The sequence below is a fragment of the Cherax quadricarinatus genome, chromosome 32 (assembly GCF_038502225.1).
Source record: "Cherax quadricarinatus isolate ZL_2023a chromosome 32, ASM3850222v1, whole genome shotgun sequence".
Classification (NCBI taxonomy): domain Eukaryota; kingdom Metazoa; phylum Arthropoda; class Malacostraca; order Decapoda; family Parastacidae; genus Cherax; species Cherax quadricarinatus.
Window position 1 is genome coordinate 23,750,899 of NC_091323.1, and position 20,446 is coordinate 23,771,344.

General features: G+C 40.7%; 1 protein-coding gene across 9 annotated transcripts in view; it reads left to right on the top strand.

Annotated features, from left to right (window-relative positions):
- Positions 1-2,651: 2,651 nt before the first annotated feature.
- LOC128690289 (fibrous sheath CABYR-binding protein) overlaps positions 2,652-20,446 on the top strand; it is a 51,348-nt gene continuing 33,553 nt past the window's right edge. Inside the window, exon 1 of one of the 9 annotated variants that reach the window (XM_070090532.1) lies at positions 2,652-3,123. The gene's annotated coding sequence lies outside the window, so the exon portion shown is untranslated. The remainder of the gene's footprint in view (positions 3,124-20,446) is intronic. The other 8 variants (XM_070090531.1, XM_053778898.2, XM_070090533.1 and 5 more) reach the window with 8 other exon arrangements.

Sequence of the window (20,446 nt, forward strand, 5' to 3'; positions counted from 1 at the left end):
AAAAGGAAGAGAACTTAATTCCAGTGTTGCAGGAAGATACGACAAAATATAACAGAAACCAGCTATTTCCCAGATGGCTGTACCAACTCTTGTCTTGTTTGGTGTGCTTCTGCGTGACCATTACCTGAAGTCAAGTACCAAACTGATAATTATTGAACGTTTAAGTCTCGGTGGTGGAGAAGAGCGATTACTTGTGCGATTGTGTAAGTGCAACTCTTATATCTACTCTGTTATTATATACTAGTAAGTAGTTCCGGGGAAACAGTAGTGTGTTGATCAGTGTGTTCACCTCGTCATATCAACACTGTGTTACCTGTTCTTATAACTGCTGCCACAGCTGTTCTTAACTTATATAACTGCTGTGTAACAGCTCAGTGTTCACTCATCACTGCTGACACGGATGTGTGTTCACTCATCACTGTCGCCACGGATAGGTTTTCACTCATCACTGCTGCCACGGGTGTTCACTCATCACTTCCGCCAAGGATGGGTGTTTACCCATCACTGTCACTAAGGATGGATGCTCACGCATCACTGCTGACAGTGATGTGTGTTCGCTCATCACTGTCGCCACGGATGTGTGTTCACTCATCACTGTCGCCACGGACAGGTTTTCACTCATCACTGCTGCTACGGGTGTTCACTCATCGCTGTCGCCAAGGACGGGTGTTTACCCATCACTGTCACTAAGGATGGATGCTCACTCATCACTGCTGACACGGATGTGTGTTCGCTCATCACTGTTCCCATGGATGAGTGTTCACTCATCACTGTCGCCAAGGGTGGTGTTCACTCATCACTGTCCCCCAAGGATGGATGCTCACTCATCACTGTCCCCAAGGATGGGTGTTCACTCATCACTGTCCCCAAGGATGGGTGTTCACTCATCACTGTCCCCAAGGATGGGTGTTCACTCATCACTGTCCCCAAGGATGGGTGTTCACTCATCACTGTCCCCAAGGATGGGTGTTCACTCATCATTGTCGCCACATATGGGTTTCCTCCTCACTGCTGCCACGAATGGGTGGTCACTCCTCACCGCTGCCACGGATGGGTGGTCACTCCTCACTGCTGCCACGGATGGGTGGTCACTCCTCACTGCTGCCACGGATGGGTGGTCACTCCTCCCTGCTGCCAAGGATGGGTGGTCACTCCTCACTGCTGCCAAGGATGGGTGTTCACCCCTCACTGCTGCCACGGATGAGTGCTCACTCATCACAACTGCCACGGATGGATGTTCACTCATCACTGTTGCCACGGATGGGTGTTCACTCATCACAGCAGCCACGGATGGGCATTTGCTCATCACGGTTGAGAAAACAACATGTCTACTAGAAATCTTGGATCAAGTTTGTGGAGATAACCTTGAGTGATATTGAAAGAATGTTCACGTCGAGTTTAGTCTCTATAGTCCTGACCAGAAAGCGGTGAGAAGTGGGGGCTCTTCCGGCTAAGGTTATACTTCCTCGATAGAAGTAAATAGACCATTACTTCCACCATAACAGGAATGATAGCCTTGAAGCAGAACCTTAAGGAATGGCAAGTTTGAAGTAGATCCTCCAAGAATGGTACCATCAAAGTGAAACTTCTCGAAGTACAGCCTGAAAGACTGGAAGCCTCTGAACACAGTTTCCAAAATTGAAACCCGTTAAATGAATTCTAAGACAGAACCCTCGAGGTAGAGCTTCAAAGAATGATACATTTAGAGTGGGGCCTCAAAAAACAGCACTAAGTGAAGCCTGAATTAAAACATTGTCAGCATTGCTTGTGTAATCCACTCAGCAGAGGCTCTGGGACCTCTGATTTGTATTATAAGGTTACTTTCTGTGCAAGCTGAGAGGTGTAAATTAAGATGTTCACACTTAGAATGATAGTGTTGAGGTGACGATTACATTTTGGAAAAAATTCAATTAATGAAGTTATAAAACCCATATTGTTCCCATGAAAGCTCATTAAACTGTTTGGTAATTTACTTAACATATCAAACAAATAATCTGCTGGTTTAAATGCACAATAAAGATTGAATAAACTCCAGGACAAGAAATCTCACAGTGCCAGAGACAAGTTTACTTTTCTTTTGCAAATAACACAGTCTAAGTTTCAGTGAAAAATCTTTTCACTTTTAAGGTCGTGAACTATATTCTGAACCATAAAATTATCTAGCTTATAGATTAAGGCGCATCATTTTACCTTTGGTGTGATAACTACCTGTCTCTACCCTAGAAACTACGAATTTTGAACTGATTTGAATAGTGTTTAGGGAAATCCCGTGGGTTTGAACCTCCAACATTCCAGGTTCTAAATTTTCCCAGATTGACGCTACCTGCCAAATCATCCCTAACATAACCAAAAAAAAAAAAAATAGAAAAACCAAGTACGACAATTGGAAAGGTCCTTTTAGTTTCAGGGCCGATATTTGACTTCATAAATATCGCTCTCGTTTTCAAAAATGCTTCAAAAAAAGTTGAGAATTTGAGATTAACTTTGCGAATTTGAGATCGCGAATTTGAGATTGAGAATTTGAGATTAACTTCTCTTTTCACTTGACGAGTGTCGACGTAATGATTGATGAAGATGCACCAAAAAACTGTGCAAGAAATAGAAAAGGAAGGTAGTGGGGTCGAGAACCAAGCGGACTCATCAGAAGCCACAAATATTTAGATCTGGATATTTGAGGAATAAGGTTATCACGATTATCTTAACTATGATGTTATGCTACTTTCATCTTTCGATGTAGATGAATTGTAGCCTTTATCATCTCATGGTGGGGGCTTCACCACCATGACTTTGGTGATAGTAGGCGCCACCTCCATCCTCATGTTCTTGGTGTAGCCTCACTTCCTTATGTTGTTGGAGAAGCGCTACCTGGGTCTCCTATTGCTGGTGGTAGGGCCAATGCCTGAGGCTACAGCTGGCGTCGTCCCAGCAGGCCGTGTACCGCCTCCCACCCCCGGGGCGAGAGAGCAGAGGAGGTAGGCAAGTCGCGTGAGGAGCTCAGTCGGCCGTAGGAGCTCCTGGAAAACACAAGCAGCAGCTCCGCGCTACAACCCCCTTCACCTACTGCACTCGCAACGTCAGTTGCCTCTAATCAGCGCTTGACGAACGATCCCATTGGGCCTATAGGTAAGTATTTAATTAAAGTCTTGTTAAGCCTCCCTTTTAGGAAGGCTTCTTTCAGGTAAATAGTTCATTGTAATATAAATTATAGTATTTTAGTCAAATAAATCGGCTAATGTTGATTCAGGCTTATTAAGGATAGTTTTGTAATCGTAGATTCAGTAAAAAGAAATTTGACCCACATAATATGTAGCTATATTTATATGCCATTTGCAGTTCTTTATTATTATCATCGACAACGTAAAATAAACGTCAGTGTCTATGAACTAAATCCAGTATATATTTATAACAGTAAATCTCGTAAATCTATTAGGAGTAGTAATAAAATTAGCTAGAGTATTGACAGTACTTCTTATAAAATGCATAAAATGTGTTTATGCTTTGAACAATGAATTATATATTTAAAAGTATCTTTAAAATACGCTGCAGTCTCCTCACCTAGTAAATAGTATTTTAGGGAGCTAAGAGCCATGTGAGAACAGGCAGATAATGGTAGAATGAAAAACGCTTCTATGTAAACAGGGAAGGGTGGAATAAAGAAAGGTGCGAAACAAACAGAATAGGATGAGATGAAGGGGAATGTAAGGTAAGACAGGGAAGGATGTGGTGGAGAGGCTGCTGAATCAGCAAGGAGTGGCTGGAGTAATGTAGATGAGTAAGATAGGCTCTTGACGTGGCATTGAAATTTCGGGCGGGTCACCAACCCTGGCGGGTCCCCTGGGCGCAAACACCCGCCACCCGCCACTCAACACTGCCTTACATAACCGCACCTCACGATAAGTATGTGTTTATGGCAGACAGGAAATATTAAACAATATAACAAGCATGAGTTGATTACATTATTACACTCAATCTTCATGACATACCAGATCTGAATTCGCTTCCCATCACGGCCTTTTGAGGTCGAGGTGCACACACACACACATACACGCACGTATATATGTATATACATATATATATATATATATATACATATATATATATATATATATATATATATATATATATATATATATATATATATATATATAATGACAGATATTCGTTATTACAGGCACGCATTCAAACCACAGTGAAATGTTAGAGAACTAGTTCCTCAATACAGTTATGTCAGCAATTTAGATTCACCTGGTACACTCATGAAACATAAGCATATACTCCATATGAATAATGACTATTCTTGAATCTTGGACAAGCTCTCCTGCCTTATAATAAATGTTCTGATCATTTTATGTAGCCCACCCCCCTCCGTCTCCCCCCCCCTCTCTCTCTCTCTCACACACACGCACACACACACGCACACACACACACACACACACACACACACACACACACACACACACACACACACACACACACACACACACACACACACACACACACACACACACACTGTTTCTCTTACTGCTTTATATATTAGTTCGGTCTCATACATGAACTTGAACATAGCAGTTTATATATGGTTTAGTCGAAAATTTGCCACGTCTAGTTTACAGCTGTTTGTATGTAAAATATATGTGGGAGTGATGGTGAAGCAAATGAGAATACCACAGTAGGTCAGAAGGAGCAGTGGCAGCAGTGACTGCAAGAGCAGAAAATTTTGAAGAACTGCAAGGAGCCCCAGCGACGACAGTTATACAGCATGATCAACAGTAAGTAAAGCATTATTAGAAACTGCCAGAAGCAGACAGGGGTGGTGGAGAGATGCAGACTAGTGTGGTTAACAGGAGTAAGACAAGCTTACAGAGATGCCCAATAAGCAGCACGAAACACTAGACAAGTGTGGCCATCAGCGGAAGAGAAGTAGATAGCTGTGGCCACTAACATCAAGAGAAGTGGATAGGTGTGGCCAACATGTAAGAGAAGTGGACAGGTGTAGCCAACAACAGCGAACGACGCAGACAGGTGTCGCCAACATGCAAGTGGATAGGTGTCGCTAACATGCAAGAGAAGCCGATAGGTGTGGCCAACATGCAAGAGAAGTGGATAGGTGTGGCCAATATGCAAGAGAAGTAGGCAGGTGTAACTAACAACAGTGAAAAAAGCAGAGAGGTGTGGCCAACAGCGGTAAGACAAACTTAAAAGGTTGACCAATAACAGCAAGCAAGCAGATAGGTGTGACCAGCAACAGCAGACAGAAGTGGGCAGCCGCAGACAGAGTAAGAATGAGCACTTCCCTTAATGCAAGGCCTGTGACGCAGCTTACAGAATCCGGATCAACAAAGACGATCAAGTTAACTGGCTGCTCGACCAACGGGAGACAATGGAGAAGCGACAAAAACACTGCACTTCTCGACCTCAGGCGCTCAGAAAAAAAAAGAGAGAAACGAGGCTTGTGCCGAGCTAAGCCGGTTTGGTCGCGGACAGTTTTTATTAATGTTCATGTCGTATTAGCAAGCAAGCGTAACGTACTGATCTACAGCTGACTTTGTTCTTGTCGTATTAACAATAAGCGTGATGTTTTGCTTTACCATTATTTTTTGTTTTTGTATAAGTAAGCGTAACGTATTGATTTACCACTGTCTTTGTTCATTTTGTATTAACAAACAAGTTTCCATAACAAGTTGATCTACCACCATCTTTGCTCTTATTGTATTAACAAGTAGCCATAACAAGTTGATCTACCACTATCTTTGCTCTTATTGTATTAACAAGTAGCTATAACAAGTTGATCTACCACTATCTTTGCTCTTATTGTATTAACAAGTAGCCATAACAAGTTGATCTACCACTATCTTTGCTCTTATTGTATTAACAAGTAGCCATAACAAGTTAATCGACCACTATCTTTGCTCTTATTGTATTAACAAGTAGCCATAACAAGTTGATCTACCACCATCTTTGCTCTTATTGTATTAACAAGTAGCCATAACAAGTTGATCTACCACTATCTTTGCTCTTATTGTATTAACAAGTAGCCATAACAAGTTGATCTACCACTATCTTTGTTCTTATTGTATTAACAAGTAGCCATAACAAGTTGATCTACCACTATCTTTGCTCTTATTGTATTAACAAGTAGCCATAACAAGTTGATCTACCACCATCTTTGCTCTTATTGTATTAACAAGTAGCCATAACAAGTTGATCTACCACTATCTTTGCTCTTATTGTATTAACAAGTAGCCATAACAAGTTGATCTACCACTATCTTTGCTCTTATTGTATTAACAAGTAGCCATAACAAGTTGATCTACCACCATCTTTGCTCTTATTGTATTAACAAGTAGCCATAACAAGTTGATCTACCACTATCTTTGCTCTTATTGTATTAACAAGTAGCCATAACAAGTTGATCTACCACTATCTTTGCTCTTATTGTATTAACAAGTAGCCATAACAAGTTGATCTACCACTATCTTTGCTCTTATTGTATTAACAAGTAGCCATAACAAGTTGATCTACCACCATCTTTGCTCTTATTGTATTAACAAGTAGCCATAACAAGTTGATCTACCACTATCTTTGCTCTTATTGTATTAACAAGTAGCCATAACAAGTTGATCTACCACTATCTTTGCTCTTATTGTATTAACAAGTAGCCATAACAAGTTGATCTACCACCATCTTTGCTCTTATTGTATTAACAAGTAGCCATAACAAGTTGATCTACCACTATCTTTGCTCTTATTGTATTAACAAGTAGCCATAACAAGTTGATCTACCACTATCTTTGCTCTTATTGTATCAACAAGTAGCCATAACAAGTTGATCTACCACTATCTTTGCTCTTATTGTATTAACAAGTAGCCATAACAAGTTGATCTACCACCATCTTTGCTCTTATTGTATTAACAAGTAGCCATAACAAGTTGATCTACCACTATCTTTGCTCTTATTGTATTAACAAGCAGCCATAACAAGTTGATCTACCACTATCTTTGCTCTTATTATATTAACAAGTAGCCATAACAAGTTGATCTACCACTATCTTTGCTCTTATTGTATTAACAAGTAGCCATAACAAGTTGATCTACCACTATCTTTGCTCTTATTGTATTAACAAGTAGCCATAACAAGTTGATCTACCACTATCTTTGCTCTTATTGTATTAACAAGTAGCCATAACAAGTTGATCTACCACTATCTTTGCTCTTATTGTATTAACAAGTAGCCATAACAAGTTGATCTACCACTATCTTTGTTCTTATTTTATTAACAAGTAGCCATAACAAGTTGATCTACCACTATCTTTGCTCTTATTGTATTAACAAGTAGCCATAACAAGTTGATCTACCACTATCTTTGCTCTTATTGTATTAACAAGTAGCCATAACAAGTTGATCTACCACTATCTTTGCTCTTATTGTATTAACAAGTAGCCATAACAAGTTGATCTACCACTATCTTTGCTCTTATTGTATTAACAAGTAGCCATAACAAGTTGATCTACCACCATCTTTGCTCTTATTGTATTAACAAGTAGCCATAACAAGTTGATCTACCACCATCTTTGCTCTTATTGTATTAACAAGTAGCCATAACAAGTTGATCTACCACTATCTTTGCTCTTATTGTATTAACAAGTAGCCATAACAAGTTGATTTACTACTAACTTCATTTCCGTCGTATTAGTAAGACAAATTAACTTACCGATCTACCACTAACTCTTTCACCAACTTCGGGTTGCATCTTTATAAACTCATGTTCATTAAAAGTTATAGTACCGACGTTTCGGTCCGTCCTGAATAATCGTCAAGTCGCGATGAAGCGAGAAAAGGCAGACAATACCAGAAGATACGTTTCGGCCTGTCCTCTGGTTTTCTGTTTGCTGTCGCTTAGTTGTGCCTTGACAGTGACTCAGGACGAAGTGTGTGACACCCGTGGGTGCGACGCCAGGTGTGACACCCGTGGGTGCGACGCCAGGTGTGTGACATCCGTGGGTGCGACGCCAGGTGTGTGACATCCGTGGGTGCGACGCCGGGTGTGACACCCGTGGGTGCGACACCAGGTGAGTGACACTCGTGGGTGCGACGCCAGGTGTGACACCCATGGGTGCGACGCAGGGTGTGACACCCGTGGATGCGACGCAGGTGTGTGACACCCGTGGGTGCGACGCAGGTGTGTGACACCCGTGGGTGCGACGCCAGGTGTGTGACACCCGTGAGTGCGACGCCGGGTGTGACACCCGTGGGTGCGACGCAGGTGTGTGACACCCGTAAGTGCGACGCCAGGTGAGTGACATCCGTGGGTACGACCACGGGTGTATAACACCCGTGGGTACGGTGCGAGGTGTGATACCCGTGGGTGCGACGCCAGGTGTGTGATACCCATGAGTACGACGCTTGGCGTCTGACACCCGTGGATACGACACCTGACGCCTGACACCCATGGATACAACGCCTGGCGTCTGATGCCCGTAGATACGATACCTGGCGTCTGATGCCCGTAGATACGATACCTGGCGTCTGACAACCGTGGATACGACGCCTGGCGTCTGGCGCCCGTGGATACGACGCCTGGAGTCTTGACATACGTGATTACGACGTCATTGGTTGCTAAATTGACAGAGCAGGACGCCGTCAGGGCCACCTACCGTCACTTACCTCTACCACACTTTCTACAATACATTTTTCTTCACATTCTGCTTGACCGTGAGACTTGTTCCAGGCAAACTCACTCACGAACTCCAGACACGCTCGCGCTACCGTCATGCAAGCATGCACCTACTCACTTTGAACATGCACTTAGTGCAACGCACTCACGCACTTCTGGTATGCACTTTCTCTCTCAGGACAAGATTGATTCAAGGAATGTATGAACTAGGTACATTCAACCCAAGGCACTCCAAGGATGTATTACTCTCTGTTCCCAAAGACTTACCAGTTTCATTCCCGGTACACTCAATATAATGACGATATATTCACAGCACACTCGAAGTACATTTACGGTGCACTAGCAGTACATTTCCAGTACATTCACGATACATTAACATTATATTTAGATAACACTTCCGGTACACTCACGGTGAACTCACAGTAAACTTGCGGTATACTCGGTACACAGAATATTAGGCACACTAAATTAGTTAGTGTTGGCAAAAATATGCAGCTACTGCAAGTCCCCTATCTCACACACTGACAACAAACTCGGCATATAACACAAGGGAGAAAACACACAATAAATGCATAACGAACATACAAAATATACAACCGACAAAACATACTATATATAACAAATACAACATAAGAGACATATACCGCAACAAAATACAACACAATTCAAATATACAACATGTACGGAATGAACTTGCAAAACATTCAAACGACAAAACATGCAACACACAAACCAATCATACAATACAAACCGAGCATACAGTACACAAAACAAACACAATACATAGACATATTACAAAACGCAAACATACAACATAAAACACACGTACAACACAAAAAGAAACATACAACACAAAGAAATCACAAAATAAAACAAGAAATACAATTATGTGCACAATGCACCATTGCCAACACATCGTCAGCAAGACATTCAAGAAGCATCTCATGATTCCAACATTTAGGGAAGATGAGTCGGGCTAAAAATGGTCAAGTGAGAGGTGTCGTGACCAGGGGGCGGGTCGCCAACCTTCCACTACCCACCTAACCGGAAAATCATTCACCTGGCTCAACCAGAAGGAATTAGACGTAGCTAGACGTAGTTAGTCCTCAACAGATAGCTTCAATAAATTAGTTCTTCTGTTTGCCTTTCCTATATACTCCTTCGGGACTCAGTTGGTTTGCTTCATGTTATCTTAACTCAACAAACTGGTATTTTGTGACACAATATCCAATCGCGAGTGAGTAAAGGTTAAGGCTGTAAAATATGAGGTGACAATGAAGTCAAGTCACGAGCATTCTTTAGATTTACGAAAAACTAAGCCATTGCTAAGATTTATGCCAGAGATTTTTCTAGCCTCAATGTCGTGACTTTCGTTGCTCATATAATATTGCTTTCGACTTCTGCAGTGTTCTCAATATTAGAATTTTAAATATGAAATCGCTCTTACAAACTCTGTTATTCATAAATTACAAATTTTCATATTTTGACTTTGAAAATCAGAACCCTACATTCAGTTGTCACTCAGCAGTCATAATCACGCAATGTCACTCAAAATCAGTCTTACTGTTTCTCATGAGTTCTGATTAGAGAGCTCGACCAAACTTGTAAGTTTTAATCGCTTTTTGCTGAAATTTAACTACAAAAACATTTACACTTGTGTGTACAGTTATGCTCGAGCATTCACAGTTTACGAAAATTTGCATCTTTCCAGACCTTACCAGAGGTAAACAAATTCACATTATCTTGTACAGAATTGTCAAGATTTCACTGATATATATAATAATGGTTTGAACGATGCTTTCAGTAACCAAATATAAATAATCCAAATAATTATCACGTATAGTAACTACCAAAAAAAAAAAAATAAAAAAAAATAGCGTCATGGCACTAAGAGAATAATAAAATTTAAATTCCACGTACTGAACATACAAAACACATCTGTTTATATTTTCAAATATTTTCGTTGAAATTAAAGTTAATGGACATTCAGTGGGCACACTGAGGAGGTTAAACTGTTGTGTTCAAGCTTATACTATCAGCCTAAACTGTTGTGTTCAAGCTTATACTATCAGCCTAAACTGTTGTGTTCAAGCTTATACTATCAGGATTGTAGATGAATGGTTCAAAGAACCGACATGTTGTTAAATTTAACAACTTATACTATCAGCCTAAACTGTTGTGTTCAAGCTTATACTATAAGTCTGAACTGTTGTGCTCATGTATACTCGATTAGTCTTAACCCTTGTGTTTATGTATACACCTTTAATTTTAAACTGTTTGGTTTATTTAAACATCTTGATTACAGTGAATTTTTTTCAATCTCCATTATCATTAATTTATCAGATCAGCGGCGGCGCCAAGGCTTGGGGGCTGCTTCACCTTCCCCCCCAATTCCCTCAATACCTCCAAATAAAAACAGTAATATTAATAGCGCTGCTTCAAAACAGGTCTTCCAACCAGAGAACAACCCCTAAGCCCTCACAATGTAGAAATTCTGGCGCCGCTCCTGATCAAAACAGTACTGTTGTTTTGTATGTATTTACCAGGGAAGCTCGCCTGACGTAGGTCTTGATTATATGATGATTTCTACAGCGGCTCGTTAAGAACATATGAAATACTGTCAATACATATATAATGCTCTTGATTTATGGTCACTCGTGGCCTCTCTATCGATGGTGTGTGTTTGTGTGGTAGAGCATTTGGCTTTCTTAATTGCTGGTGTGTGGTAAAGCACTTGGCTCTCAACTACTGGTGTGTATGTTAGAAAACATGACTCTTAATAGCTGGTGAGTACAGTAGAGCACTTGGCTCTCTTTACCGTTACTGTATGTGTGATAGATCACTTGGCTATCAACTGCTGGTGTGTGTGTGTGTTATAAAGCAATTGGCTCTCAACCTCTGGTGTATGTATGTATGTGTGTGTGTGTGTGTGTGTGTGTGTGTGTGTGTGTGTGTGTGTGTGTGTGTGTGTGTGTGTGTGTGTGTGTGTGTGTGTGTGTGTGTGTATGTTAGAGAACTTGGCTCTTAATAGCTGGTGTGTATAGTAGAGCACTTAGCTCTCTTTACCGTTGTTGTATGAATGATAGAGCACTTGTCTCTCTTTAAAATTGTGTGCCTGCTGAGACCAGACGTGCATGTTCACTCAATAAATATGTTCAAAACCATTTATTTTTATTATAAAAAAGCTGAGGGGCTGATGGTATCGTGGGTTTCGTTCTGACGTTAAAATGGGCATCAATGTTCTTTAATTTCTGAAAAGTAGGGTATCTGTGCTCTCCCAGTATAATTTTTCATTACATTTACGATAGGTATTCAAAAAACAAAAACAACAGTTAACAAGGAGAGGAGAACGTTCGGTACAAATGTTACGTCCTGTATCAATGTGAGGTGCGGTATCAATGTGAGGTACGGTATCAATGTGAGGTGCGGTATCAATGTGAGGTGCGGTATCAATGTGAGGTACGGTATCAATGTGAGGTGCGGTATCAATGTGAGGTGCGGTATCAATGTGAGGTGCGGTATCAATGTGAGGTACGGTATCAGTGCGAGGTGCAGTATCAATAAGAGGTGCGGCATCAAAGCGAGGTGCGGTATCAATGAAAAAATATACATAAACTAATTTTAACTGTAGATGGCTAGGCAGTGTAAGAAATTAAGTATAGTCAAGTAGAGGTTCTCTATGTTTCCCTTCAAGGTGAAGAGGACTCTGTCCATGAAAGTGATGGGTGCTTGTGGCTTGGTTAGTAGCGTCCTCAACTCACACACTGAGGGTCTGGGGGTCGATCCTGGCACTTAAGAAATGTTGAGCATGTTTCCGTAATTACAACTGCTGCCCCTATTTAACTAGCACTAAGTAGGTACCTTGGTGTTAGACGACTGTTGTGGGTCGCATCCTGGGGAAAAAGACTTTCCTATGATGCCCGAAATGCTCTGCATAACCAATGGCTTCCTGTACAGTATGCCAATGATGTCAACTAGGTCTGTAATAGTTGTATCATGTACTTATTGGTTATTATTATTATTATTATTATTATTATTATTATTATTATTATTATTATTATTGGTGTTGTTGTTGTTGTTGTTGTTATCCTTCCCCCCTCTCATGGCTTGAACTTGATTGCCTCACATTCCCCAGTTATTGCATGATCACTACGGGTCATATAATAATGACAATAATTAATTAATTAATAATAATAATTATAATATTTGTGATTCAAACACACAAGGTTCTGTTGGTTTCTGGAGCCTGGGTGAACCTAGATAGTGAAGTTTAACGACCGCAACACCACAGTCTAGCCAGCTACATATTACTCAATACAGTAATCACAGTTTTATAATTCTGCGACCTTAAGCATTATGTCAAAACTTGTTCAGATGTAGACTGCTAGTATTCTCTGCTGGGGTGGTGGACGATACTGACATTAAGTGAGGTGCTGGACACTCTTCACCCTGACATTGACCCTATATAGAGTACTGGACGCGATCCTAGACAGTGACCTTAAGTGGGGTGCTGGATGCTCTTACCCCAGACATTGACCCTATGTAGAGTGCTGGCGTTCCTTACCCACCATGTTCTGTAACCGCACCCGTGTAGGGGATCTGGGATTTGTGAAGAAGCACCGTGTTAATACAGGAACCCAGTATAACACAAAATAGCCAAGAAGTGTTTCTTATTTCCTTTGAGGTGATTCGATCCGTTGAGGACACTGCATCGCATTCTAATAAATCTTAGGTACCTATTTACTGCTAGAGGAACAGGAGTACTAGTTATAGGGAATAATGGGTATAGGGGTAGAAAGAGTCGGTATTAAAGAGGATAGGGATCATGGAGGAGGGGAGAGGGGGCACTGACTTGATACTCCCCAAAGCAGAGAGTTCAACTAGTATCACTAAGATCTTGTCTCGACGTAAGTGTAGTGTCAGTCACACTCTCACACCATGTGTTTGTTGCATAATGTTAAACTTCTCTGAACGATATACAAGATAAACTTATGGTTACCCAAATTTCTGCGAACACTGAACCAACTGAATGTATAGTGTAAATCATGGAAATCAATATTAAATTTGACGTCTTGCTGAGGGTACAGTAACAGATGGTGATGAAGCTAGATTATCTATATCCCTCATGATGGTAACAGAGCCAAACCATGGTCAGTCATCATGATGGTAATAGAACCAGACCATGGTCAGTCATCATGATGGTGATAAAGCCACACCATGGTCAGTCATCATGATGGTGACAGAACCAGACCATTGTCAGTCATCATGATGGTGAGAGCCACACAATGGTCAGGCATCATGTTGTTGACAGAGCCACACCATTGTCAGGCGTCCTTTTTGTTATCATTTATAGATAACAAAAGGTACCACAATACAGATGTGTTGGTAGGTGAAGCAACAGGGTCGATAGCGTTGCAGAGTCGACATTGTAGACTCTGTTCAGCCTCTTCCCAGCCTTGCTTACCCCTGAAAGCATGTATCATTTGCTCTAAGGAGCTCTTCCACATACCCCTCTGGTGGTCGCTCCTCACCTGGATCAAAGGTCAGGCCTCAGCACCCACCTGCCCAACACTCACTCTTACAGCAAGCACTTCCCTCCACCTCCTACAAAAACCTCTTCCGGAAACTAGCATGTCCACATTATTATTTATTATTATTATTATTATTATTATTATTATTATTATTTATTATTATTCAACGACATGAAGGCATTCTTTGAACTTCGCGTCAGTCAACTGGGTAATTTTTGTCTCTTCTTCCAAGGTTATGTAAGGCATGCCTCGCTAATTCTTAATTGCCTTAAATCTAAAGTGCAGCATTTTACAGGACGTTCTCTATTACGACCACTAGCTACATACATACAACCTACACGCTGTCCCCCATGTGAATTTTCAAAATATTCGAGTAAGTTTTTACAAATCTCTTTCGTCTTGAAGCCTAGACACGTGACGCTGACAGAGCTGGATCAACGAACTTAAGGAGCAGAAGAGAGAAGAAATGTATCTTGGAGAGTGTGGGAGAGAGTATGTTGGAGAATATGCTCGCAACTGCTGAAAAGTATATTAGATAGGGTTTGGAAATACGTATGTGTTGAAGTATTTGAAGGTTTTGGAAAGAGTGTTTGGAAGTGATAGAGAAATTGTTGGGAAAATGTTATGTGTTGGTGGATGTTATGATGGGTGGTGGTGAATATGAAGACAGTGGTGAGGAGCGCTGTAAGAGTGTGTTACAGCGCATCGTGTACCGGAAGTCTAGAGAAACCAATAGTTGGCAATTTTGAATGCTGCTACTGAAATTTTGTGCATAAACATAATTTATCTACCAGCTCAGTTGCAAATCACTGAGATGGGGAGGTACAGGAAGCCCTCGGTGTTGGCCTTGTACTTTCTAGAAGCCGTGGTCAAAATGGCTGCATCAACGTTAGAAAACCGGTTTCGTGGTGGCAGATCACGCTGAAACCCAACGAACTGGTTTCGAATAGAAGGGTCATTCTCTGGGCAATGTGAAGGCTTCAAGAACAGGTTTCAGATATAATAGGTCACAATATCCGTAAAGAGGCCTGTCTAGAGTACTCTGGCCACGATAACGGGAACACTGGTGCATTTAAGTTTACACTAGAAATAAGAATAAAGAGAAAAATCTCCATCACTAGCTACCATAACACTGTGCCACTTGTACACAACGCTGTTTTTCCGTTTTTCCTTATATATATATATATAGATATATATATATATATATATATATATATATATATATATATATATATATATATATATATATATATATATATATAAACGACGAGTGATAAGAGAAAGAGTATTTTTTTCGATGTTTGTGAATGATGTAAAGTCAGTGAAGAAAATGTTAGCCGAAGACGAGAGGGAGAGACTATAAGACGACCTGGACAGATTAGTTATGATCAGGGAAATAATTACCGAAATTCATTCCCAGCAAGTGCAATTTTTGAAACAGAGAGAAGAATAATACCGCGGAATGAGCATCGACTAAGCATATCGCTGAAAGAACAAACCGATTTAATAGCATTCAAGAGTTTTAAACAAGTTATTCAGGATTCTATACATGACATGTCAAACTTGCCATGGAATATAAAGCCTACACTTGATCAACAAGACTGGCCCCAGAGCTGAGGAGACTGACCTACTAGGAGACACTGGAAGAAGTGAACCTGGTGACCTGAGAAACAACGGCTCATTCTTATACTAGGAGTGATAAATTCAAACATTCCACGTTTCCTGTTTTGCTTCGTCCATCTTGTTGCCAAAAGTATCACGGTGTATTTTATATCATTTTGTTTATTTGTGGTTCGGCACAACGTCAACCATTCACGTTTTCAAATGAGAATGGAAGGACTTCATGGACTTGATAATGACAGAGTGTTTGAAACCTAGAATTTGAGCCAGGGAAGGAGGGGGGGAGGCGCATAATGGAAGATAAAAATGAATATGGGCCACAAGGTCGTCAGAAAATACTTCTTTAGTTTCAGTTCTAGAAAACAAAGTGATGCAAACAGATTCCATACACAATTTTGAGAATACGTACGACAGAGTTAATGAGGGGAAGAACTCGTAAATATGGTTTTATGCAGTTAAAGAGACGGAGGCCAGGAGCTGAGACTCTCAGCCACAGCCAGGTGAGACGCACACTAAGAACAATACCAAACAAAATTTTAAATTTCATCTCTATGAGAGCAGTTTTTATCATTTCAGTGAGTAGCACCGTAAATAATTTTATATGGTTACTATTCGTAATGTTTTCAATTTTAAACCTTTCATCAGCCTTGAGCATCATCACTAACTGCAAGTTAACCAGGTCCATGAATTACCGATATTAATTAACAGTAGCAGTCACCAGCAGCATTCATGAAGCCGCAGGTGGCACTGGGCAAGCGTTGTGGTGTAGTAGCACTTGGGATGTGGTGCTGCTGGGGTGGGGAGGGTATATTGGTGCTGGGATGGTGAGGGTGTTGTGGCGCTGGGGTGGGGAGGGGTAAGTGATGATGGGATGGTGAGGGTGTGGTGGCGCTGGGGTGAGGAGGGTATGGTGGTTCTCGGATTGTGAGGGGTGTGGTGGTGCTTGGATGGCGAGGGTGTGGTAGTGCCGGGGTGGGGAGGGTGGAGGTTCAGGGTGGGGAGGGAAGGAGGTGGTGCTGGAGAGGTGAGAGAGTGGGGAAGGTGATGACTAATGAGGAACGGGGCTGGATTACAGACACGCATCAACAACTTCCTCTTGAGACAATGACAACGCTGTTATTCATTGGTTCTTACATGAATTTCATTCTGATTTTTAAGCCTATTTTAGTGTCTTAGTGACAAACAAAAAGAGATGGTGTTCTAAACTAATCTAACCCTCTAGGATTGATTTCATACTTGAACGATTAATAACTTAAGTGGTCGAAACAAAACTGCTTATCTTCATTTTGTATAGTCAATATGTGAGAAACCAAAGAGAATAAACTACATATGAATACACAAAAGAAGGGCAGGTACTCGAACCGTCGTCAATGTGCTTTGCAGAATCAGCACTGTCTCATTCAGCCAATGGTTAAAAATAGGATAATTTTAGTAAACAATTAGCGTTTCCCTTACATGGTTACACACACACACACACACACACACACACACACACACACACACACACACACACACACACACTCATGCAATACAATCGCAACCAGGTCGTCTAAACAACGCAGAACAAGCCACATGTTCCCATTATATATATATATATATATATATATATATATATATATATATATATATATATATATATATATATATATATATATATATATATATATATATATTTAAATATATAGGGAGGTACCACCTCTAGAACTGTTATAGGGACCCTCATCCTCAGAGAAAAGAATAAACTTGCTTCAGGGAAAACTCAAGGTTCTCCCTGAAGCTGTTTGAGAATTTTCTCCTACCACCCCCTATATTTTATATATATTTTATTTAAAGACAAAATACATTGACAAAACATTCACAAAAATACGATAGAAAGTAAAACAACATAGGTAACTCAGAGCTACATCTCGAATACTTCGTCCAGCTCCCCGGCGGTGGGCCGCGTGCCCAGAATGCTGCAGGCATTTCCTCTCTGGATCACAACACTGAGTCTCTGAAAGAGGAAGCTGGTCGCCCTGTGGTCCTTGGTTTCTATGATGAGCTTTTCACCCAGCTCTATTAGGAACTTTAGAGCACACTTGCCCCATGCTCCAAGGGTCTCCGACCCTACTGGGATGAAGTTAGGGCACTTGGGGTTCCCGTTGAACTGGGCAACGGGCTGTGGCGAGGCTTCTCTTTATGATGTCATTGACCCTGCACTTGGGGTTCCCGTTGAGCTGAGCAACAGGCTGTGGCCAGGCTTCTCTTTATGATGTCACTGACCTCCTCATGCCTGGCATACTTCCCTTCTGCTGTGTGACACACGAGACCATGAAGTTCGAATTGATCAGCTGTCGCCCTGCCGCAAATACACCTACGTTCGGTGAGCATGGGGGCGGCTAGGCGAAGAGCAACACCAATCCGAATGGCCTGTGGGTCTAGTCGAGTGCCCAAAGAGGGATTGGGAACAGCTAACAGGAAATCTCCTGAGTGTGGTGCCTTCACTGCCAGGAGACGAGCTTTGTCCTTTCCTGAGGCGTTGGAGAGCATTGTGTTGGCGATTTTTTCCATGATTGGTTTGTCCCAGTGGGACTGTTTGTGTTCTTTGGGAGGAGCTGGTCTACTGGAGGAATCTGTAAGGGTGTCTCACTGAATCTCTGCTTCAGTAAACCTGGGGTCTTGAGCTCCTACCACGTCTCTCAAGCGTTCGTGAACAATCTTCTTGACTAATGCGCTGGAAGCCAAACACGAAGACAGAAAAGCAGGTAAGGCAACATGCGTTGCTTTGCGCACCCCTATACCTCCCAGTCGTACTGGGAGGGTTGCCTGATCCCATTGCTGATCCTCTAGTGACAGGTTCAGTGCCTTCTTAAGGGTTGACCTCAGGTGTGCGTCATATTCGTCGAGTGTTGGGTTGTCAAAAGAGGGTGCACACCTCAGGAAGTAAGTGAGTCTTGGAATAGTAAGGCACCTTGTGAGGAGATACAGAGCATCATGGGTATATATATATATATATATATATATATATATATATATATATATATATATTTATTTATATATATATATATATATATATATATATATATATATATATATATATATATATATATATATATATATATATATATATATATATATATATATATATATATATATATATATATATATATATATATATATATATATATATATATATATATATATATATATATATATATATATATATATATATATATATATATATATATATATATATATATATATTTATATATTTATATATTACTGTAACCACGAACGAGTGGCATTAATCAATAACAACACTGCAACTAGCCAAGGATTCGAACCCATGTCGTTATGGCCCCCCTCGTGGTGAGCGAAAATTACACATGATGCTCTAATCTGAGAAATTACCTGGATGGGCTAAATTGGGATGACCTGACTATGGGTCAGGTAGCTGGTGTTAGTTGTCAATATGACGTTTTTCAGAGTATAGTTATTAATGCCCAGATAACTTTTGTTCCGAGTAGGGAAATTAGATCTAACAAAAATGATCTCAAATGGATAAACAATAGATTAAAACATCTCAGTGGTCAAAAGAGAGGCATATATAGGCGTATCAAAAGAGGGGATGGACAGTTAAGAAATCAATATATTCAATTAAAGAGAGAAATAAAAAAAAAGGAACAAGAAAAGCAAAAAGGAATTATGAGGCTAAAGTCGCAAGGGATTCGAAGACTAACCCAAAAGGGTTCTTTCAGGTATAGAGAAGTAAGATTAGGGACCAGATAGGCCCACTTAAGAATAACTCAGGTTAGATCACTGACAGTGATAAGAAAATGCGTGAACTTTGCAACACATACTTCCTCTCAGTTTTTACTTAGGAAGATACTAGCGAAATCCCAGAAATAATAAATTATATAGAACAGGATGATAATAAACTATGCACGATTGGGGTAACTAGTAACATGGTCCTCAGACAAATAGAGAAATTAAAACCTAACAAATCCCCAGGCAAGGGTTTTAAAGGAATGTAAAGAGGAGCTTATCATACCTTTGGCTAATCTTTTCAATTTATCACTACAAACTGGTATATTGCCAGACAAATGGAAAATGGCAAATGTAATACCTATTTACAAGGCAGGTGACAGGTCCTTAGCTTCGAACTATAGACCAATAAGCCTTACCTCCACAGTGGGAAAATTTATGTCAATTCGGAGCCATCTTGAAAGGCATAAATTGATTAATGAATCTCAGCACGGTTTTACAAAGGGGGGTTCCTGTCTTACGAATTTACTAACTTTTTTCACTAAGGTATTTGAGGAGGTAGATCATGGTATTGAATATGATATTGTGTATATGGACTTCAGTAAGCTATTGAGGAAACTTGAGGCACACGGAATAGGAGGAGAAATTTTTTCCTGGGTTGAGGCATGGTTGACGAATAGGCAGCAGAGTGTTTGTATAAATGGGGAGAAATCGGAATGGGGGCACGTCACGTCACAAGCGGTGTTCCACAGGGGTCAGTGTTGGGCCCCTTGTTGTGCACAGTCTACATAAACGATATAGGGGATAAATACCGACATAAGCAAATTTGCTGATGACACCAAAATACGCCGTCCAATTCATTCTAATGAGGAAATTAG